This window comes from Pantherophis guttatus, chromosome 10 (assembly GCF_059756535.1).
Source record: "Pantherophis guttatus breed Tessera chromosome 10, ASM5975653v1, whole genome shotgun sequence".
Classification (NCBI taxonomy): Eukaryota; Metazoa; Chordata; class Lepidosauria; order Squamata; family Colubridae; genus Pantherophis; species Pantherophis guttatus.
In genome coordinates this window covers 14,187,016-14,210,391 of record NC_142072.1, presented here as the reverse complement: position 1 = coordinate 14,210,391, position 23,376 = coordinate 14,187,016, and the positions used below count along the sequence as shown (strand labels likewise).

Below are 23,376 nucleotides of genomic sequence, written 5' to 3'. Positions count from 1 at the left end.
AAAAAACTTGACCGAAGAAACCTGCTTTATAAGGCATGTTTGAAAGCAGGAAAAAAAACGGGAGTCTTGTTAGATTTTCTCGAGGAGGAATGCTACTTCTGCTTAATTTATGGTCTGTAGTGCTACGCAACCACAGAAAACTGAGCTGAGTGCCCGGAGGCTTCTTTAAGTGTGGCAGAGGTGTCATGCCAACACAACCGAGAGATCAGAAAAAAAACAGCCTGCAAAGGGAGCTGAGATTAATGAGAACAAAAGCAATTTTTTGGAAGCATTTTCCAAAACCACAGGGGAGGTTGGGCTTCAATAGGTACTGTTTTGCAGGCCGGCAAAAATCCTTCCCTCGTTCATAAAGGTATATCAGTAGCAGGGGTGGGTTCTAACCGGCTTTACTACCGGTTCTCTTCGTGTACGCACTTCGCGCGCAATTGCCTCTTCGGTCGTGTGTTTTGCACGCGATCGCTGCACGCGTGCTCGGTTCGCTTGCAGGGCACCAAACTTGCGCTTTGCGCAAGCGCGTTGCGAATCTGCCCAGCTGAGGTGCAGCAATCCGCTCTGCCGCACCTCTCAGCTGGACGAAAAAAGCAGACATATAAGGTCAAAATAATGCAGGGGCGGGCAGGAGGGCCCAGCTCCCGAAGACAGAGAACCGGTTCGGTGACGTCATATCGTCACTGCTACCGGCTCTCGCGAACCGGGCTGAACCAGGAGGAACCCACCACTGATCAGTAGTTCCCGACTTATACCCATTCGTTTAGTGGCTGCTCAAAGTTCCTGAAAAAAAAAAAAGGAAAGACTTATGACTCGTTTTTCACACTTATGACTGTTGCAGCATCCCCATGATCATGTGATCCAAATTCCGGCACATGGCCACTGATGCGTATTTATAGCAATAGCAATGGGACTTAGACTTATACACCGCTTCACAGTGCTTTACAGCCCTCTTTAAGCAGTTTACAGAGTCAGCCTATTGCCCCCAACAATCTGGGTCCTCGTTTTTACCAACCTCGGAAGGATGGAAGGCTGAGTCAACCCTGACCCTGGTGAGATTCGAACTGCCAAATTGCAGTCAGCCAGCAGGCAGCAGAAGGAGCCTGCAGTACTGCCCTCTGACCATTGCGCCACCACGGCTCATGTTTATAATAGTTGCATTGTCCTGAGTTCATGTGAACGCCACGTGTAACCTTCCCAGCCAGCTTCCAACAAGCAAAATCAATGGGAGAAGCCAGATTCGCTTAATGACGGATGATTCCTTGAACAGCTGCAGTGATTTGCTTAAATGTGCAAGAAAGGTCGCAAAATGAGGCAAAAAACTCACTTAGCAACTGTCTTGCTTAGCAATGGAAATTTTGGGCACAGTTGTGGTTGCATCCCTGTATAAAGATCATAATAGAGCTCTGAGTCTTACTTCCAGGCACCAACTGGAACAAATGAAATGGGGCTACTTAAGTTTGCTGTGAATATATTTACTATGTTAACATTGGCTGACGGAGAGCCAGTGTGGTGTAGTGATAAAAGCATTGGATTAGGAATAGGGAGGGAGATCCCGGTTCTAATCCTCCCTTAGGCATGGAAGCCAGCTGGGTGACCTTGGGCCAGTCTCTCCCTCTCAAGCCTCGTCTGGGTCACACACTATAGAAAGCTGGCAGACAGCAACCCCCCTTGGCACATGATGCACAATAAGCTTCAGAATTAGGGGGAAAACAATTGGACCCTGTAACTAAATGGGACAGACACTAAGGCAAACAAAGTTGAAAAGTTGATTACTTATTACCAAGTTTTCTTTGCTTCTGAAAAACCTGGAAAGGCAGTTCAGCTGATAAACTGAAATGAAAATTGATTGTACTGTTGCCTTTAAAACAGCCGTCACCAATCTTTTCACCTTGGTGGCCTGAGAGGGGAGGATGGGATTCAAGGGTGAAATGCCCCCGGTTCAGACCGGATCACCTGATCCGGCAGGTCTCCAGAGGATGGTAGAGGACAGGAAGGGCTGGAGGAAAGTTGTCCATGGGGTCGCGATGGGTCGGACATGACTTCGCAACTAACAACAACGATGTAATTACTATGATTGTAGCATCATACAGTCACATGATGGATATTTGCAACCTTCCCAACTGGCTTCTGAGAACCAAAATCAGTGGGAGAAGGTGAAGTCGCTTAACGATTGCAAGATTCACTGAAAAACTGCAATAATTTGCTTAACAACCATGGCAAAAAGGTCATAAAATTGGACATGATTCACTTAACAACCGCCTTACTTAGCAATGGATATTCTGGTCTCAATGTTGATCATAAGTCAAGGACTACCTGTATGGAGGGGCTGGGGTAGAAAGATTGTAATAAAGGGCTTCCTTCTATGTTTGATGGAAATTGCAATAAGCATTTTGGAGAGATTTTTAGTGAATTAGCAAGGAATCAGAAAAAGGACTGAATTGTCACCAAGTTTTGATCTGTTGGGGATAGTTGATAAAAAGAATGAAATATTACAAAGGCCTTGCTTTGAACAGTAATGTTTGCAATTGTCCAGCAAGGGAATTATCAAAGCTTTTTCTTGAAAAATTTTTTAGTATGGTTTAATTCAGTGTTTTTCAACCCTGGCAACTTGAAATCTGCCCATCTTCAAGTTGCCAAGGTTAAGAACCATGCTAATTACCCTGCTTGGGAAGGTCTCCGATTAAAGCTTCTCAAACTGGGGAAATCATAATTGTATTGGGATCTGTAAGGCAGTTTATCTGTTGTGTAAACATCCAAGGGAACACCTATGGCTAGGATGCAGTGGTGGGATTCAGCCAGTTCGCATCATTTCGGGAAAACCGGTTGTTAACTTTCTGAACAGTTTGGCAAATTGGTTGTTGGAAGAAACCATTAGGGTAGAGAACCGGTTGTTAAATTACTCGAATCCCACCACTGCTAGGATGTATGGGAAAAACCGAGCGTGGAAGCTATTTTGTGTCCTGTAATGAAAAGGAACTTGATAAAAAAAAAAAAAAGAATAAATAATATAGATAAGCCGGGATTACGGAGGTAAAGCAACCAGATTCATCATTTTAGCAGATGAAGGCTCAATTCCCACACACCAGACTGTCAATCCATGACAGCAGATGGCAGATAAAGCTGGAATAAAAAGAAAGAAAAGAAAGAAAAACAAGAGCAATACTGCAAGAGAGAGGGATTAACTCAACCCCTCCCTCCCTCCCCAAAGAAACCCCCAAAATTTGACTTCTGCCTTTGCCCTTCCTTTGCAGCCAGACCTTAACTCGGGTTCCCCTTAAGAAAAACGAAAACAAAGCAAAGCTTGCCCGCTTCGCCTCTGACGTCACAGCTTCACCTGCGACACCCGCCAGCCAGCTCCGAGAAGGCTGAGCCCTTAGGGAAATGAAGGGCAGGACCGCTAGCCAATGACCGCTGCGAGCGGCGGGGGAAGGCGTGGCCCGGGCCGCTGGCGTGACGTCAGAGGAGGTAGGTGGGCACCCAGGGGCAGGTGGGAAAGGAGTCTCCGGAGCGGCTGGAAGCCGAAAAGTGGGGGGGGGGGGGAGCGCGGAACTGCTGGGTTTTCCCCGCCTCCTTTTAAAAGGGCGAAGAAGTGAAAACTTTCCCACGGCCGTCGGGGTCGCTCCGGCCTGCTGGGCGAAGAAGAACCCGCGCGGTGCAGGTAAGGGTAGTTTTGCGAAGGACAAGGTGGGATGCGTTGCCGACCCGGAGGACCCGGGGGAGTTTTGCCAGCTGGAAAGGAAGAAGGATGCGGAGAACGGCATGGGGATCAGAATCGGGGGGGGGGAGAGGGGAAGGGGGGTTTCCCTCCTTTCCAAGTCGTTGCAGGTGGGGGGGAAAAAGGAGGGGGGGCTGTGGATAAGGGAATCCTCCTCCTTTCCCTCCCCCCTCCCTCCCATCCCCCCATCCTCCCATCCCCAAATCTGGGATTCTTGCGGGGAGGGCGCCCGCATGACTGCAAATAAAAAGACAAGGGGAGGGAAGGTGGGGGGGGGAAAGAGAGAGATTACGGTGGGTGGGATTTCCCCGATCGGAGGGTCGAACTGGCTCCCCCCCTTTTTTTTTTAGGGTTATGCACCGAGCTTGCAAACCCGGGGAACTTGTTCACTCGCGTCACCTGCTTTTATTTTCTTCCCTGGGGAATGCTTGGAATGACTTTGCAGTTTGTGCGCCGGGGTGCGGTGAAGTTCCCGGTGCCATTAATCAGCAGAAAAGTAATTTATGGGGAAAACAAAACAAAACAAAAAAACAGAAAAGGATTCCGAGTTGCTAATGGACGGAGTGTCGCGGACAGGGGCCTGCGTTTGCCCTTGCCTCTTTTTGGGGTTTGTTGACCCTGGGGAGGACGGTGGTAGAACCCGGTGGCAAAAAATAATAATAATAATAATAAAAATAAAAAAGACAAAATAATAGAAGGAAGACCATGATGAAACGATGCTTAAAAATGATAAGATATATATATATGTTGTATGTTATGTGAATGTCATATATGTGTTATAATAAAAATTATAAATTTTATTTAAAAATAATAATCGTGAGTGTGGGGCGCCCTTTTCTAGTTGGCAAATTTTTACGAAAAGGCACCAGCTTTCCTTGAACTGCAGCTGTCTCCATCAGATGCATAGAGCACTCCATGCGTTTGACAAAAAGAGCTGCAGCCTATGAACGCTTGTGCCTCTTCCTAAAATTTGTCAATGGGAAAAGGGGATGCCACCAGATTCCTGGTGGTCATGCCTTGCTCATCACAGAAATGTTTCTTGTCCCTTTCCCTTTCAGGGGAGGGAAATAAAAAGCTGGGAAGGCACAGCTGTTTACTTTCCAAAATCAGCTGATTGGGCTCTTATGGTTGCTTACTGCCACCTTCATTATTTTGATTGCAAAAGGTTTATCCCTTGAAGTTTTCAAATTCCAGCCAAGGAAACTAAATTGCAATCAGGTTGCAATCCTTGAGGAATTTCTCCTGGGGAACATCTGATCTCTTGGATCCTGTGTCAGAGCCTGGGTGCATTTTGTTGTCTGGCTTGGAATTCAGCAATCTACAACAAGGGTGGAAGGCAAAAGAAACTTTTCTTACAGTTTGTTTTGCCACCTCAGCTTTCAGAGCAGGTTAAAGGTAGAGTAGCTGTAATGCCACAACTGGGGACAATAATAAAACCTTGCAAAGAAATTCATTTAATTATTAAACAATGCATATGGTCACCCAACTTGCGCACAGGTGACTGACCTGGGTGACTTAACAATATTAAAAATCATAACAAATATAAATCCATAAAAAACCCACTTTATGGCAGCAGTGATGCAATATTTATGTATTAAATCTGGTGGGGAGCAGCCTGGGGCAGAAACTAAGAAAGGATCTTGGTTTCTGCAAAGAACCAGGAAATGCTAAGGATGATCGTCTCCCATCACAAGCCTTTAGAATCCTGCTTGAGTCTGATATGGCAATCTCCCTTTAAAAAAATAAAAGACTTGTGTTACTTTAAAAATTAATGCTGGTTTGGTAATACAGTAGCCATGTTGACTGGCGGCTGCTTCATTGCATATGTGTAATGTATCCTTAGCTGGCAAGTACTGTATACCCCTAGATGGAGAAAATGCTCTCAAGTACTAACCGTACCAATCACGGGGCTGGGATCTTGGATTTGACAAGCTCAGGGCAGCGCAACCCTGAAACTTAGGAAGCTCTGCAAGACCGACTTTGCAAGGCTAGAACGTGTCAACTTTATGGTGCACATGGCTGAAGGATCAGTATTCCTAAATAGGTCTCATAATTCACAGCAGCTTCCTGAAAGAATGCATGGTTTGCTTACTTGAGATTGGTTTGGAAGTTTCTAATGTCGGATATTCGAACTGCTTGTTGTGCAATTACTGGCTGTCATTTGCATAAGGAGCTTTGCAAACCAGGGAAGTGGATATTTTAATTGGAGCTTTTCCTTCTGAAGCCCTGATCTATAGATGCTTCTCATTCCTGTGCATTCTGTTTCTTGTTCATCTCCATTTTTTCTCTCTCAAAAGATGAGAAAATCCCTCCCAAGATTAATATAAAGTTAGGTGTTTGCCATTAGCACATTTCACTAGATGGTTTTCCCTTGTGTTTCCTTTATAATTTGAGAACTCCCTCTTGTTAATATCTATATTATTCCTACACTGTCTGGGTTAAATTGTGAAGATGCTAACACTATAGCATACTTTGTATACCCTGGAGTTTTTCATATCTATCAGCTATTTACATCATGTTTGTGGCAGATTTTAGTAAGGGGAGGGTTATATATTCCCAAAATGCATAATTTCTGTTTTCCTTTTACATTTCTGTTGCACAACAAACATAATCCTAACTGGAGCTGGCTTAATCAGAAATACTAGGCATGGCAGGCAACAGGAAGGATTGTCTGAATGATGCAGCATGAACTTTAAAAGTGACATTGGAACTCTTCAACTAAGCAAATGATCTTGGACTGGCTTCTTATTTAATTTTTTCAGAAATTTTTTTTGTAGCATCAGGTTCTGTCATGTGATGTTGTGCTTCATCAGTTGTTATGTTTGAAACCCTGCTGTATAACCACACCCAGTCCTGTGGAAAAGTGTGTGGGTTACATCCTGGGGATTTCTCAATGAAATCTACAGACTTCATTAACATGCATGGGCAAGGCTGTGGTGAGAGAGAGAGGGGGGAGGGAGGGAGGGAGCTTGGGAAACCAGATTCACTTAACCGTGTTACTAGCTTAACAACTTCATTTAACATCTGTGGCAAGAAAGGTCATAAAGTGGAACAAAACTCACTTAAATGTCTCACTTAGCAACTTAAATTGTGGCTGTAAGTTGAAGACTTCTATGTTGTACACACTGTGCCTTCGAGTAAGTTTGGCTGGCGTTTAATGTTGAAGAATTACAACATGGGCTAGGATCTTGCATAAACCCTGTCTTTTCTTCTGTTGTACCTCTTTAATTGAGCCTAGCAAGTGAACATAGTCCAGCATTCTAGCAATTCCATACTCCATACTAAAATTCCATACCTATATCCAATAAGAGTCTCTCTCCATTATTCAGAACCAGCATAGAGTTTGGCAAGTGATAGATAAGGATGATGTCTAGGCCAGTTAGATGGTCTCAGGTTGGACAAGGTAGGCATCCACTAAGAAGGAAGACGGATGCCAGAAGAGGTACAGATAGATACTTATAATTGGTTACTTAGGCATTTGAAATGTCATTAGAAATTATGACAAACCCAAAAAAAGCCCCCATAGAACCTGGATTTCATGTTCTGATGGTGCACCCCCTGCAGGCACATGATTGTAGTTTGGGTGCTTGGCAACCAGCCTCTATGACCATTTGCAGCATCCTGCAGCCATGTGACTGCAATTGATGACTTATTTTGCAGAAAGGTGTTTATTTCTGGTTTCAGGCAAAAAAATGCCCACTGCCTAAAATAGGTCTCCTCAACAATCATCATGTACACTTAACAACTGCAACATTCACTTAACCATTGCGAAAAAGGGTTGCAGAATCAGTCACGTTCACGTGATGATCTGCTTAATGACCGCCACAATTTATGACTAATTCCAGGCTCAGTTAGCATTGTAAATCAAGGGCTAGTGTACTGGGAAATAAGAGGTGGGAGTGCAGGATGTGTTTACTGGAAGGAATCTCAAGATTTTGCAAAAGTTAGCCATGCTGATTAGAGAAGATATTAGCAGATGCCTGCAGATAATGGAATGATGCTGAGCAGTTTTGCTGACAAACATATGGGAATGCATTCTTGATTATGAAACATTTAGAAATGGAACAGTTTAGCCTGGAAAAAGAAACACATTGAAAATGGAAAGATAAAACCAGGCAGAATTATCAAAGAGCAATCCTGGTCTTTCAGCTGGTCATTTATAATTCCCCTGGCATCTGAAAGATGTGCCTCATAGCAATAACAATAGCACTTTGATTTATATACCGCTTTACAGTGCTTTACAGCCTATTGTCCACAACAATCTGGGTCGCCGTTTTACTCACCTCGGAAGGATGGAAGGCTGAGTCAACCTTGAGCCTGGTGAGATTCGATCTGACAAACTGATGGCAATCGGTGATCAGCAGAAGTAGCCTGCAGTACTGCACTCTAACCACTGCGCCACTGCGGTGTTCTCATGGTGTTAATAGTGTTTTAACTTTCAGCACTTCTGAAAATACTTCAGCTGAGCATGTCTTTATGAAAGAACAATGTTTTTCAAACGTGGCTAGGGAATTTTGAGAGTTGACGTCCACACATCATAAAGTTCCCAAGTTTGAAAAACCCTGCTATAGAATTTCTTCCTCAGCAAAGCTGCTAGAAAGGGATCAAAGAAAGCTAAGGATGCCAGCAGGGAATAGCAGTCCTTCACGTAGTTGTTTTCCTTGCAAGCCTGGCATCAGATTCTTTGAGACTGCAGCAGGGGTGGGCTTCAAAAATTTTAGCAAGGGGTTCTCTGCCCGGTTGCTGGATGGGCGTGGCCATGGTGGCCTAGTCAGCCTCCTGCATCACGGTGGGTATGTGTGTGTTTTTGCCTTCCACAGGCTCCAGAGGCTTCCTTCGAGCCTTCGGGAGGGGAAAAACGGCCTCCCCAGGCTCTGGAGGCCCTCTGGAGGCTAGAAATACGCCTGTTTCTGACCTTCCTGAACTTCCGGTAGGCCCATTTTTTGCCCCCCCCCCCCGAGCCTGCATCCAAAAGGGGCCACGTGGGGATTCCTGGGAGGGGCGGGGTGGGATAGGCGGGGCCAGCCAGGAGTGGGATTTGGGGGTTCTCCAAACTGCACAGAATCTTAGCTAGAGGTTCTCCCAAACCCCTGCGAACCCCCAGCAGCCCACCCCCCACCCAGACTGCAGGCTTTTGATTTTAAACTGTAAATTAAAATCCATGTAATCCTATCCTTGTTTGCTCAGAAGTACTGTAAATCCTGTGGAGTTCAATGAGACTTATTCCCAGGTCAGTGTTTGCAGTAGGTTGGGCAAACCTAAGACTCTTCATACTTGAATTCTCTAGCATTTTGATGGCACAAATGCACACAAGCTGCCCTTTAAGCCTATCACAAGAGCTTATCCTATTTCGGTTAAATATTTGAGTAGTCAGGGCTTCTTTTTTGGGGGGACGAAGGAAAATGGTTTGTTTGAGAGCTGCATAAGGGAAAGTACACAGACATCATAAGAAGTGGAAGGCTGGGGGTTTTGGCTTGTGGTTCCCTTGAAGGGAGCATTTAAAAAGCATTTGTGGGGATCAAAAATGTTTCCTATCTTTCACACATCAGTTTTCTTTAGCTTGAAAGTTGATGAAGAAATCATTGTTATTAACATTATAACTACTTCGAAGTGACTGTTTTGGCAAATTGAGAATTTAAAAGCCCTGTTGAATGGGGATGTTGCTGAATTCATGCATCAAAAAATTTCAACTGATCCCAAAAGGTCTCAGCAAACGCAGTGAATTTTAAACACATTACAGTTGTTGTTAATGAAGTATTTTTAATCTGGATCATGTATAACCTGCCTCTGCACCATCAGCCTGTCTATCCCTCTCTTTTCTCCCACCTCACCCCAATTTAAAACCTACATCAGTCCAGCCCCCTCTGCCCATCCAAACATAAGCCACACAAAAGCTTATGTTCTCAATGAAACTCGTTACACCAGTCAGAAAAGGCTGTACCAGACTCCTGATTATTTTTACCATTCTTATTTAGTAAGCGCTTGGAAAAATATGTTTCCAGGGGAAATATTAGAAATTTTGCATCAGAAATGCAAATGTCAAAAAAGAAAAGATGTCTTGGGGGGGAAAAACGTTAAGCAAATTTTGACAGAAAAATGCTATCTATTTTTTTTTTCTTAGAAACTTTGAGAAAATTCTGGTTTGTCTCTGACAGTGCTGATTCATTGGCAGTTTTGACATTGCCAGAAGTGCTGCAAGTTGCTTGGAAAATGCAGCCAAGTCAATAAACAGACCACAAGGGGGAAAAGACGCCGGGGAATTTTTAACACATTGCTGATTGATGAAAGTGAAAAACAGAGAAAGAAACAAAAAAAAATTTAGTCATTATCATGTGGTTGCTGATGTATGCAAATAGGTTTCTGTTTAATATTCTTCAAAATGGGAACTACAAGGAAACGTTGTAGTTGAAGTACTCCTTTTTTGGGGCTAACCAGACACTTACCTAGCCAGATTCAGCATTTTGTAATCACGAAGCATGCTCAATTCTCATGAGCTTGCTTTTATGAAAGGGAAGTTAACACCCCTTTTTAATTTCCTTCTTTTTATTTCTGCAAACTCTGACATTCCTCTGATGGTGCTGATTCTCAGCAGTTTAGTTCACGTGGCTGCAAAGCATAAATTTTTGGTGATCCGGGATACTGTATTAAAAATGGATATCTCACGATTTGAATGGTAGGGTGCTTTGTGAATGGCAGATGCAACCGTAATCTTCAGTTAAATTTACAATCTAGAGCAGGGGTGTCAAACTCAAGGTCCATGGGCTGCATCTGGCCCATGGGGTGCTTAGATCTGACCCGTGTGGCCAGCTTGGAAACAGCAAAGGACCGGCGTGCTGTGCCTCTGCCAGAGAAAACTTTCACTGGCAGAGGACTGCAGGAGGCCGTTGTGGCCAAAAATGGGGCACAGGCTCAAGGTTTAGTCAGCCTTCCATCCTTCCAAGGACAGTAAAATAAGGATTGTTTTGGGGCAATATACTGACTCTGTAACCCGCTTAGAGAGGCCCATAAACCACTGTGGAGCGGTATGTAAGTGCTATTGCTGTTTATAATCTTTGCCATGGTTGTTAAGTGAATCGCCACAGTTATGTGACTCATGCAGTCGCTGAGTGAATCTGTCTTTCCCCATTGACTTTGTTTGTTGGAAGCCAACGGAGAAGGCTGCAAAGGATCATCACGTGACCCCAGGATGCTGCAATCATTATAAATACATGCCAGTTGCCAAGCAGCTGAATATTGATCTTGTGATCTTGTGCAAAAGCTGTGACAATTCATAAATGTGAGGACTGGTCATAAGTCAATATTTTTTTAGTACCATTGTAACTTTGGTGGTCAAACAAAAGGTGGTAAATCAAGGATTACCTGTATTATATATTGTACAGATAATCCTCAACTTGCAAACATTCATTTAGTAACTATTCATCTGACCATGGGGATGGTGTGATGGTCATAAGTGTGAGGACCAATCATAATTCGATTTTTTTTCAGTGTCATTGTAACTTTGAATAGTTGCTAAATGAATGACTGTAACTCAACGATATGTTAAGATATTAATTTAGTAGTTGGAACAGTGAGGTGGTACAATGAGCCAAAACACACAGTTATTATACAGTAGTGGCCAAAATTGTGGAAACCTTTTGGGAAAAGTGTATTTTTTAGATTTGATGGCTAATAACACCACTTTTTTTTTGGCATTTCAAAATAATCATATTCTACTGCTGAAATGGCCTGGGAATAGCCCAGACCTTAAGAAACTTGTTAGTCAGAAGCAACCCAGCAAAAAAACCCAGTTAATAGAAGCCATCCTTCAATCTTGGTTTCACATTATAACAGCTGCAGAACTAAAAGACTTGGTTCATTCCATGGGAAGACATTGTAAGGCCATAATTCATGCTAAAGGTTACCCAACTAAGTATTAACTGACATGGTGATCATTTTTGTATATCTCATTTTTTTCTATGGTGATAATTTTTGTATATCTCATTTTTTATACGTGTTTCACTTTCTTCTTTATATTGTAACTGCTATTCTAATAGCAAATCCTTCATAAAAGTTATCGCATTACATTCTTGATTCAATTATCTTTCCATTAATACATAATTTTATGGTACTACTCCCCGCCCCAAAAGTGGTGTTATTAGCTAGTTTTAGAAAATATACTTTTCCCAAAAGGTTTCCACAATTTTGGCCACTACTGTACATGATTGATTGGAGACGGCTAGCTCTTGCCTGAGGCAATCTGCACTGTGATTGGTTGTTATGGGTGGGGAGGGGGAATTTCTCTTTTTTCCGCCTTTTTCTTCTGTGTGCCCTGTATGCTCTGTGATTTACCTCTGGATGCTCTTGTTTGCCTGACTATCTTGTCTGCTACAAATATAGATGTAAAATATATTTATTTATATAAAACTACACCAATCAGCATCTTTGATGTCATTGGGACACCTGCTGTGCAATTCCCTGACAGATTACCTGTACTTCACCACCAGAGGATGATGCTTATCTGCTAACAGACTTCCTCTTTTGACTTTACCTATTGATTTCGCTCTTTGATGTAAATAGCTGCCTATCTTATGCAGCATAAGTTAACTCTGAGCAGCTCTTAAGCAATCATAAAACAATAAAGGCTGTAAAAAACATAAAAGCTAACATCCAGCTGCCATCCAACATGGCTCATCCCCGGGCATCCAGAAATAAACAGTATTAAAGAGGCTCCCTGAACCCCACCCTCATCCTATCCTAAGGCTTGTGGGAAAAGCCATTCATAGGCCAGAAGGATGGGGACCAGAGGTGGGTTTCAGCAGGTTCTGGCCAGTTCTGGAGAACCGGTAGCGGAAATTTTGAGTAGTTATTCTCTGCCTCCCAAGTCCCAGCTGGTTGAGAGGAAATGGGGATTTTGCAGTAACCTTCCCTTGGATTAGGGAGGGAATGGAGATTTTACAGTATCCTTCCCCTGCCATGCCGACCAAGCCACGCCCACAGAACCGGTAGTAAAAATTTTTGAAACCCACTACTGATGGGGACCTGCTGGATCTGGGATCAGAGTCAGATCTTAAAGGCTTTCCAGAATTCCATATATGACTATATTACAATTTAGGGGCTTATGAGCATTTTAATTTGCACCTTTGAAGTACACCGGGAGTGTCCAATCTTGGTGACTTTATGACTTGTGGACTTCAACATCCACTTGAACATCTTCAGCCACTTTAAAAAAAATACTGAAAATACTTCTGCTCATCATGTCTTTATTATAGAACTGTGTCTTTAAAACATGGGCAACCTTAAGATATGTGGACGGCAACTCCCTGACTTCCCCAGCTGGCTAGGAAATTCTGGGAATTGAAGTCCACCAGTCATAAAGTTGCCAAGGTTGTGTAGGAAGTTAGCACCCTGTCCTGGAAGAGTGAAATATTTTAGGAAATATGAAAAAGGCAGAATATTATATTTCCCTGGATGAGAAATATGAGAAGCATATTTTACAGACAAAGCAGCTCCCACCTTCCTGCCCCCCACCCTTTGTCAATGGGCCATTAAGGCCTGGGCCAGTCTATTCTACATAACGAAGATCTGCCTCCTTCAGGCAGAGCCATAGTAGGAATTGCCAAAGAGCCAACAAAGATAGGATTAGCCCTCTACACAATAGCAGCAGAAACTCACCACATGTGACCTGGGAAGCACATGTGACCATCAGCCAGCAAGGCTAGCTAAGACCCCCACCCCCTGGGAGTCTGACAACCAATCAGGATACTCTTTCGGGGCCCCAAGAAATGCAGAGCCAGAGAGAGCATAAAACCTGGGGACTCGCTGTATCTCGCCCCTTTTTCTGTTCAGGAACTCAAGCCATGTGATCCTGTCCACCATTAAACCATCTTTCCAAGCAGTCTCCATGTTTCCAGTGTCTGTTTCCCCACTTGGAGCAGAACCCAGAAGGATGTTTCTTCCAACAGTTGGACACCCCTGAGATACACTATTGCCGTGATGGCGAACCTATGACACATTTGCCCAAAGTGGCACGCAAAGACATGCCACCTGGCACACATGGCCTTGCCTGTTTGTCTTCCGGGTTTCTGGCACGCATGTGTGCGTGAGGATAAGTTGTCCTTTGCACGCACAGCAGTGTCAAAAACTGATGTGTGCATGTGCGCCAACCAGCTGATTGTTGGACGCACATGCGTGCTAGAACCTGGAAGTTTGGCTTTTCCAGAGCGCAATCCCTTTGTGCGCTTGACAATGCCAAAAATCGGCCTGTGCATGCATGTCAGCCAGCTAGATAGTGCTAGAACCCGGAAGTTTAGCGTTTCTGAAGCATGGCCCTGACAAGAGTGCATGTGTGCGCGTGCAATGTTTCCATGCAACCTTTTCGGCACTTGATGCCGAAAAGGTTTGCCATCACTGCACTACTGCAACAACAAGATTTGAGGTCTCGAGCCCAGAGGCAAAACTTAGTATAGTACAAATTTATACCATGTAAAACAATTAATGCAATTTTTCTCTCTTCCCTTTTAGTGTTTATCTATTTTGAGTTTGTTCAAATGTTCAATGTTACATCTTGTTTTTGTTATATTGGTGTATTCTATCGGTCAGTGACTAAAAATAAGATGTATTATGACTATACCAAAGCTGAAAGGTAACAATATAACAAGAGACAAACAAGGTTAGTTTGTAGTTTAATTGCAAGAAAATGAAACAGATAATCCTAGAATGTAAATAAAATTATTTAAAGGAAACCAAGCACATTTCAACTCACAAATATCAGTTGTCTGGGATTTTTTGTTCCAGAAAGTAAATAAACTATTTTTAGAAGTTTAATACCTACTATTAAAATATAATCATTGCTAAGTACATTCCCTGAACTCCAAATAAAACTGTTTTAAAATGAGAAGAAAAACTATCGGGCGTACTTGTTCCTCTAAAGTCAGATATTTCTTTTTTTACATGCATAAATTCTCTGTTAAAGAGAACAAACACATAATAACCATTGACCATTTTTATTTTCTTGTTTTGACAAAATAAAATCAGTAGAGGTTTGGCAACTGCTCTGAGGTTGCTTTTTACTGTAGCTTTTTTGTGTGGTGAAAGCTGACAGGTGAATCACTGGGCCAAGCAAGTGGAACAAGTTAATTAGTTACAGGAAAGACCGCAAATTGGTATGTATAAAAGTCCTCATGAAACCAGTGGGATGTTCTAAACGGCCACACACAATTGAATTGTTGCAATGAAAAGAAGTAGAACACACGAGCTTGGGATGGGCCTCAGATTAAATCAAGAATTGAGCATTGTGGGATCAAATAAGGAAAATGTGATTTTCTTGATTCAGTACAATTGCTGTCTTTCTCCCGGACTCCTTATGGAGTGACTGGAAAGGATGCTCTCAGCAATCTTCCTTTTCTCTAAACTCAAAATATTAACCCTAAGGAAGATGGAAGGCAAAGAAGAACAGAAATGTGGTTGCTCCATCACTGGAGGTTTTAAAGAAGAGACTGGACAACCATTTATCTGAAATGATATAGGGCCATGATGGCAAACCTATGGCACGCGGGCCCAAAGTGACACTTGGAGCCATATTGCCTGGCATGCATGGTGTCACCCGTTCCTCTTCTGGGTTTCTGGCACACATGTGCGCACGATGATCACCTGGCCTTCATGCGTGCGGCATTGCTGGAAACTGGAAGGGCTGGTCTTCCATTTTCCTGTGTGATCATGCGCACCGACCAGCTGATCATCGCAGCAGAAACCTAGAAGACTAGCTGGCCGAAACTGAAGCCGAAAGTTCATTTTCGGCCACACACATGCGCCCTGGGTAGCTCCTCTTCCGGGTTGCGACCCAGACAAGTGTGTGCATGCATGTATGAAGCCCCCTCCCTTTTTGGCACTCAGTGCCGAAAAGGTTTGCCATCACTAGTATAGGATCTCCTGCTTGAGCAGGAGATTGGACTAGAAAACTTCCAAGGTCGCTTCCAACTCTGTTATTCTGTTCTGTTAAAATCTCTTCTGAAATCCACATCCCAGGATAATGTTGAAGGATCCAATCTGAGTAGGTCACCAGGACTAGAGGTTTAGTCTTCCAAGCTTTTGGACTCATTTTAAGAGCCCATTCTCAGAGAACTTCTCTTTCATCACAATGAAATTCTGGTCCCTATTGTGGTCGTAATACATGAAACTGCTTATGAGAGAAACCCAAACTGCCACGCTACAATTAGCAGCCTAGTTGTCAACTTGCAAAGCTTTCACACTAGTATTATTTGGTTTAGGGCAGTGTTTTTCAACCTCGACAGCTTTAAGATACATGGACTTCAACTCCCAGAATTCCCCGGCCTGCATGCAACTTTACCTCCCAACATCTTAAAGTTGCCGAGGTTGAAAAACATCGATTTAAGGCAATGCTTGATTCTCATCAGGGTACCTGAACACCTTAGGCTGGATTTGCTTGATAGAACAGCTGCTAAGATCAGCCTGTTGGGAAGGAATAATCAAATTTAATTTAATTTAATTTAATTCATTAAATTTATATGCTGCCCCTCTCCGAAGACTCAGGGCGGCTCACAATATATTTAAAAAATCATTATAAAAAGACACTGAAAAATTAAAAAACATTAAAAACATTAAAAACTCATTCACACCATTCATGACTGGATCTCGCCAGATCACAAGAGCGAGATCAACGGCCCCAGGCCTGCCGGAATAGCCAGGTCTTCACCGCTTTTTGGAAGGCCAATAGGGTGGGGATGGTCCGGAACTCAGGAGGTAACTGGTTCCAGAGAGCTGGGGCAGCCACAAAGAAGGCCCTTCCCTGCGGGCCCTTCCAGGAAATTGATTTTCCAATTACAGTGTGAATGCACAACTCCCTGTTTGCTTTTAGCTGCCTTGAATCACACCCCGTCCTTAAACTACTCCCCCACCCCCACCCCATTGCTGGCTGATAAATTCAAGGCTGGCCTTTGCCAGCTGGCAGCAGGTTGAAAACTGGTTCCAGTTTCCTTGTTTGCAATGGAATTGGGGGTGTTTTCACACAATGTGGAACCTGAAAGACTGGCTCTCCAGCTAGAGGAGCATTGTTTGCCAGTTGTCCAGTTTTTCAGAGTTGAGCAAACTTCCTGGGTTGACTTCCAAGTCTGCTTTTTAGAACAGGCCGAGGAGAAAGGGGCAAACAGCAGATTTGTTTGTGTGGCTGGGTGGCACCAAGCCTAATCCTTTTTTCAAGGAGACATTGTTGGTTTCTTGCCATAAATTCTCAGCAATTTCATGCCCCTTGGCAAGGCTCTGTCCAGACTCAGAACTCTCCTCTCCTGGCTTAATGTGTGTTTTGGTAAGTTTCAAGCTGTTTGATCTTCAGAGGATCTCAACTTGTCTGAGCAGTAGATGAGTCGTGTGTAGGGGATAATTCCAGTTTTTCAAAACATTGAACTCTTAAAGGTAATGGAGGAAGGAAGAATGGAAATGTCTTCAGAGTATAGTAAAAAAAATAAAATGGCACCTAGGGCAATGCAGCTGAAGCTTGGCTTGCATCCAGGCAATGCTTTGATTGCAGCATTGTAGGCATTACAGATAATTCTTGATTAACAACAGTTCATTTAGTGACCATTCAAAGTTACAATGGCACTGAAAAAAGTGACTTATGACCCCTTTTCACACGTATGACCATTGCAGCATCTCCATAGTTGTGCGATCAAAATTCAGACACTTGGCAGCTGACTTCTATTTACGACGGTTGCAGTGTCCCGGGGTCACGTGATCCCTTTTGCAACCTTCTGACAAAGTCAGTGGGCAAGCCAGATTCACTTAACAACCATGTTGCTAATTTAACAGCTGCAGTGATTCACTTAACAACTGCGGAAAGAAAGGTCATAAAATGGGGCAAAATTCATTAACACATGTTTCACTTAGCAGCAGAAACTTTGGGCTCAGTAATGGTCATAAATGGAGGACTACCTGATCAGTGCAAGTAACAGATTTTATTATAGTAAATCTGTTAGCGGAGGGGTCACTAACCTTTCGGACCTCGGGGACCACTAAATTCATAATTTTAAATCCTGCGGACCGCTAATACGATCTGCCTAATGACCGGCTGGGTGGACGTGGCTGGGTGGTCATGTGACTGGGTGGGCGTGGTCAAATCGATGTCACTCACATCAAGGGGAGCCTCGCCAGCCTCTACTTGCCCCTCCCCTCCCAGCCACTCCTCCCCTCCCCACCTGGGCTCCTTAGGGCCCCAACAGGAGGCAATTGTTGGAGCTAAGCAGCCACCACGAGAAAGAGTTGGCAAAACAACTCAGTTTAAATTGAATCTGACCGAGAAGGAGGCTCAGCAGAAGCACCTCACTGAGGACTATGAGCATAGGCTTTCCAAGCAGAGGGAAGATCTGCGGGAGTGCAAGGCCAGGTACTGGTGCCAGGAGGCTCAGTGGGCTGAGATGGTCAGTCAGTTCCAGGTCATGAGGCAGTCCCACTGGAACAAGGACCTCTGGCTCTTTGCTACCAGTGGCACTTCCCTCCAGCCTTCGCCCAAAGCCCACACCAGGAGGCTGAAGCAGAGCCCAAGTCGGAATTTCTGCCCCCCTCCAACCCGCACAAAAAGTCCCCAAAGGGGGGGATTCTCTGCAGCAACACAAACATTCATTGCGTGTATCCAGCCCAGGGGCCGTAGTTTGAGGACCCCTGATTTAATGCAATATAAAACATGCAAATAATTTTTCTGCGGACCCCCAGTGGTCCATGGACACCATGGATTGCTGTGTTAGTGGGTTTCTAGCTACTAGCAGTTTTATTCCTTGTTCTCGCTTAACAGAAGTCCCTCCCTGCTTTTTATGATATAACTAAAACCATTGTCCATGAATCAAATGCAAGTAAATCCTCTCCTTTGACGCGATTTCCCATTCAGATTGGCTAAGTAGACCTGAAACAATCATAATTTACTACTGGTTGTCCCCGATTTGGCATTAGAGCAAGAGAGTTCAAACAGAAATACTATCTCTTTGTGTATATGCATGCGCTTTCAGCAACCCTTCGAGATCCCCATTTTGCACACAGCAGGATTTTTTTCTGGGGTTAGAAAACATGTCTTGATGGCATATGAGCAAGCAAAACCCAACCGAATGAAAGTGTCATTTAATTAACTTGCGTTGACATTTACATAAAATTTAAATTAAACGTAGTTAGTATGATTGCCCCCAAATCATCTAATTAATAATCCTCTTGTGTAACAACAAATATTTGGTAGCAAACTTTTGCAAGGGGCACTCGAGGCTTTTAAGGAGCACAAGCAAAATTGGATCCTTACATTACGCACCTCTCTTTGGGATGGCCTTTCTCTCTCTCTCGATTCTGTAAAACACCGGTGTATAAATAGTGCAACCTTTCATTTTTCTTTATTTAAAGTACCCGACCAATGAAACACAGATACAAAATTTTAAGCACAGAATAACCAAATTGGAAACAATTTAAAAAATGAGAACAGGGTTATCAACAAATGTCTGCAAACTATAGCTACGTTTAGAAATTTGACAGCCTTCATCATACAGGTAGTCCTTGACACATAACCATAACAGAGCCTGCCATTATGGTTGTGTGTTGTAAATCGTTGTTGAGGAATTCGCAGAGCAACCCTTGAGTAGCAAGGGTGTGCACATGAAAAGCGATGGAGAGTAGTCATGAAATAACACAGCCAACACACAGATACACTGAGTTATGTTTACTTTTAGGAAATAGTAATAAGGCACAGTCCAATAAACAGTTCAGGTTATTCACATATAAAGCAGTAGATGGTTAAACAATAGTCCAGGGATAATCCAGTAACAAAGTCTTCTTACCAGTTGTTGTAGTCATACACATAAAAGGTTGCAAACAGTAGCAAACACAGCAAACAGCAAAGAAGCATCAAAGAGAAACAAACCATGTTTCTAGCTCCCTCTTAAGGACATTGGCTACAGAGCTAACCAATCAGGACAAAGTATGATGCAATACAGCAGTCTTAAAGCTATATTGATGGTTTTTATATTGCCAACCCAACAAGTTAGGTAAAATCATTTCCTAACAATCATCATAAAACAGGTCAGCCAGGTGACTGGCCCGATTTTATGACCTTTTTTTGTGGTGGTTGTTAATTGAATGCAGCAGTTGTAAAATGGGTGCTGCAATTGTTTAAATAAACCAATGATTCACTAAAGGCACATTTTTGTCAAAAACCTGAGACTGCCAGTTTTTGGCAAAACCATCACCAAATGTGCTGACGTAACTGTGGGGCACTGCCATCAGCCATAAATGCAGCTCTGTTGCCAGGTTCCCAGTCACATGATTACAAAGAGGACTAAACCATTGAAACTTTGAATCCAGCTTGGTCGTAAGTCGAGGACTACCTATAAGTAGATTCCCAAGTTAGGCAGAAGGAAGGTGGTAACATCTTGACCAAAAGTCTATGGAGATTCTCAGTCATCCAGGTCATGGTTGTCCCAAAGGTGCTTTTTCAAGAGGAAATTGGACTTTCTGGTTTTTCTTTGAAGATGTTTCACCTCTCATCAAGAGAGCTGAAGAAGCTTCTTGGATGAGAAGTGAAACGTCTTCAAAGAAAAACCAAAAAGTCCAGTTTCCTCTTGAAAAAGCACCTTTGGGACATCTTGACCAAAAAAACAACTTAAGTGTCTAACAGTGGGACATGGTCAGTGGTGAAATCCAAATTTTTTTACTACCGGTTCTATGGGCGTGACTTGGTGGGCGTGGTGTGGCTTGATGGGCGTGGCTTGGCAGGTTTGTCAGGGGAAGGATACTGCAAAATCTCCATTCCCACCCCACTCCAGGGGAAGGATACTGCAAAATCTCCATTCTCTCTCCACTCTGGGACCAGCCAAAGGTGGCATTTGCCGGTTCTCTGAACTACTCAAAATTTCTATTACCGGTTCTCTGAACTGCTCAAAATTTCCGCTACCGGTTCTTCAGAACCTGTCAGAACCTGCCAGAACCTGCTGGATTTCACCCCTGGACATGGTGCTATATAATAAAACAAAAAAGAAGCATATTTTTAAAAAAAACTGTTTCCCTTTAAAAAAATATTAAGGGATAAAGCCACGCAGCTAGAGGGGAGGGATCTCCTTCTGATAAGTATTGATTGTGATGTTGACATTTCTCACATCATTCCTGCTAGTGTTTTTTTTTTTCCCCATCATGTTTCATTCTGTGGCTGGGTGGGAATTCTCAGGAATGCCCGCAGACCCCCTTTGAACATGATACCTATTCTTAACCTTTGGAAAGACCTTGCTTTGATCTGGCCGATACAACAGCGGAAATAGTGGCTGATTTTTGAAAGCTTCCCCTGGCTGCAGAAAGGAACTATTTTCCCTGTTTCAGGGGAGACTGGAATGGCTTGATAAGGGGGATAATGGAACTGTATATTGATCAGGCTGCAGCCAGATCAGATGGAAGGGGGGGTGGGGGAGTACATTAAGGGGAGGGATTGCTAGGCTCCAGAAGCAGCCCTGAGCACTTTAGAATATTAACTTTTTCTGGCTATTTGCTTTGCTGTAGAAAAAGCCATCTGTATGATTTATGGGGAGGGAAATCAATGGAAGCCACCGAAATAGGTCAGGACCATTACTTGGGCCAGAGAAAGCAAAATGTAGTGCTGTTTCACTTGCCTTTAAACTAGGACAAAGGGCACCAGGGTGATGATGCCATGGAAGATAAGATGGGCCTTATAGTCGGGAACTGTGATGCAATAGGAATGTGTCTGCTTTGAAATTGATTTCAAACCTGCCTTTCATTGAGGACCTGTATACTGCACCAGTCAAAAAGAGGGCTGTGAAAATATCTACAGACCCCTCACATCCTGGACATAAATGGTTTCAACTTCTACCCTCTAAATGACTGCACACCAGAACAACTAGACACAAGAACAGTTTTTTCCCGGATGCCATCACTCTGCTTAACAGCTAATTCCCACAAAACTGTCAAATAATTTATTAAGTCTGTATTACTATCATTCTTCTCTTCCTTACTAGTATCTATCTCTTCCCACTTATGACTGTAATCATGTTGCTTGTATCTTTCAATTTATATTGTTTTTATTTGTTTCCTAGCACGATTTGATAGCTTATTAGTAACCTTGACTATCATTAAGTGTTGTATCTTTTTATTCTCGATGAATGTATTTTATTCTCCTTATGTACACTGAGACCAAAGACCAATTCCTTGTGTGTCCAATCACACTTGGCCAATAAAGAATTCTATTCTATTTGAAAGAAATGCTTTGGGGCTTGATCCCAAGCATAGCCACTCCCTGTGGAACATAAAAGCAACCTGGTCTTTTTTTCGGATTCCCCCATGTGGTGGAGAAGAAAAAACCCAAATGGTTGTAAGCTGAGGACCACCAGTAGTATTAAACGTTCCTTGTAAAAGCCCTCTAATACAGAGATTTGTGATTATTATTACCTGTAGTTGTATCACTCAAATAGGTGAAGCTGGTGTTGTGGTTAGTACCCTCTCTGCAGCCAGAGATCTGGTCTGGATGCATTTATCACCCTAAATAGTAATCCTCTAATCAAGAATTGCTCTCCAGCAGAAGCTCGGTTAATTTGCAGCCTTAGACATCGACGACGTAAGCAACGGGCGGAATGTGACCCACTTACTTGCCCCACCTCCCGCCCACGTTGTGCTGTAATGTGACTTGCTGCGGCTGATTTGTCAAGTACAAGTGTTGGTGGGGAGAAGAGAGATTATCCCCACTGCGGTCTGCTAACTTGCAAGCAAGCGGCTTGATGCTTCCAAAAAGCAGATGGGCATCAGCTTGGGGAGCCCCTCGGAAACGGGAGAGAAGCGAGCCTAAATAGGAAGGTTGGTTCCTACGCTGTGGCTTGGCTGATGTCCCAAACCAGGCCATAGTGGCTTTGGCTGTTTTTAGTGCAGGATTTAAGATGCTGCCACTTGCCAAAATGATGAATGAATAGCAGTGAGGACCGAATGGGGCTGGGACGGGAGAAGAAATAAGCAGATACCTGTTCACAGTGACTTTTTAAAAACATATACCCTGTTTTCCCCCAAAATAAGACATCCCCCGATAACAAGCCCAATCGGGCTTTTGAGCGCATGGCAATAAGGCCAAGTGCTTATTTCAGGGTTCAAAAAAAAATATAAGACAGAGTCTTATTTTCAGAGAAACACGGTATGTATTATGTTTTATCAACAAGAATAAAATGCAAAACAGAAAAAAACAAAACACACATTCAGCAGTAGTAACAACAACAAAAATTTACCCCCCCCCCAAAAAAGGGGGGGATGACCCAGAGGTGGGTTTCAGCAGGTTCTGACCAGTTCTGGAGAACCAATAGTGGAAATTTTGAGTAGTTTGGAGAACCGGTAGTAAAAATTCTGACTGGCCCTGCCCCCATCCATTCTCTGCCTCCCGAGTCCCAGCTGATTGGGAGGAAATGGGGATTTTGCAGTAACCTTCCTCTGGATTGGGGAGAGTTTGGAGATTTTACAGTATCCTTCCCCTGCCACGCCCACCAAGCCATGCCCACTATGCCATGCCACGCCCACAGAACCGGTAGTAAAATATTTTGAAACCCACCACTGGGATGACCAAAATATCAAATACAGGTAATCCTTGACTACAGTGGAGCCCAAAAAGTGAGAAATATGTTAAATGGATTTTGCCGCATTTTACGACCTTTCTTGCCACTGTTGTTAAG

At 43.4% G+C, this 23,376-nt stretch overlaps 1 protein-coding gene across 1 annotated transcript in view; it reads left to right on the top strand.

Moving 5' to 3' along the window:
• Positions 1 to 3,461: 3,461 nt before the first annotated feature.
• EPB41 (erythrocyte membrane protein band 4.1) overlaps positions 3,462 to 23,376 on the top strand; it is a 106,267-nt gene continuing 86,352 nt past the window's right edge. Inside the window, exon 1 of the mRNA XM_087876336.1 lies at positions 3,462 to 3,649. The gene's annotated coding sequence lies outside the window, so the exon portion shown is untranslated. The remainder of the gene's footprint in view (positions 3,650 to 23,376) is intronic.